This window comes from Eimeria tenella, genomic scaffold (assembly GCF_000499545.2).
Source record: "Eimeria tenella Houghton genomic scaffold, Eth_scaff2442, whole genome shotgun sequence".
In the NCBI taxonomy this organism is placed as follows: Eukaryota; Apicomplexa; class Conoidasida; order Eucoccidiorida; family Eimeriidae; genus Eimeria; species Eimeria tenella.
Genome location: NW_013542305.1, coordinates 2,395 through 2,911, shown reverse-complemented (window position 1 = coordinate 2,911; position 517 = coordinate 2,395).

Genomic DNA, 517 nt, shown 5'->3' with positions numbered 1-517 from the left:
GGGGGGGGGGGGGGGCCCCCCCGCCGCTGCCTTCTCGCGAGCCAGCGCCATACAAAAAGGGCCAAAAGTATTTAAATAATAAATAAAATAAATAATTAAATTAATTTAATTTTAATTCGGGAGATTTAGACCGCCATTTAGCTGTTTTCAGGGCCAGCGCCGGCGCTCAGGGGCCCCCTAGGTCACTCCGTGCGGCGGGCGGGAGGGAAGAAGCGAGGGCTCAGCTGGGAGGAATTGATGCAAAGAAAAGTGAAAAGTTTATTAAAAAGAATTTAAAAAAGAATTAAAAGGTCCATTTAAAAGGAAAAAGCTGAAAAGTTTGCTTCTGCTGCTGCTGCAGAGCTGCGGTGCTGTGCTGCCTCGCGACTGGCGACGCCGCCCGCAGCCTTTGTCGCCTCTTTTATTTCTTTACTTTTCTTTTTCTTTTCTTTTATTTTTTAAATTTATTCTTTTTAATTTCAAATTCGGCCCTTTTCCGCCACCAGGAACTCAAAGAGGGGCCTTTCCCCGCCAGCTA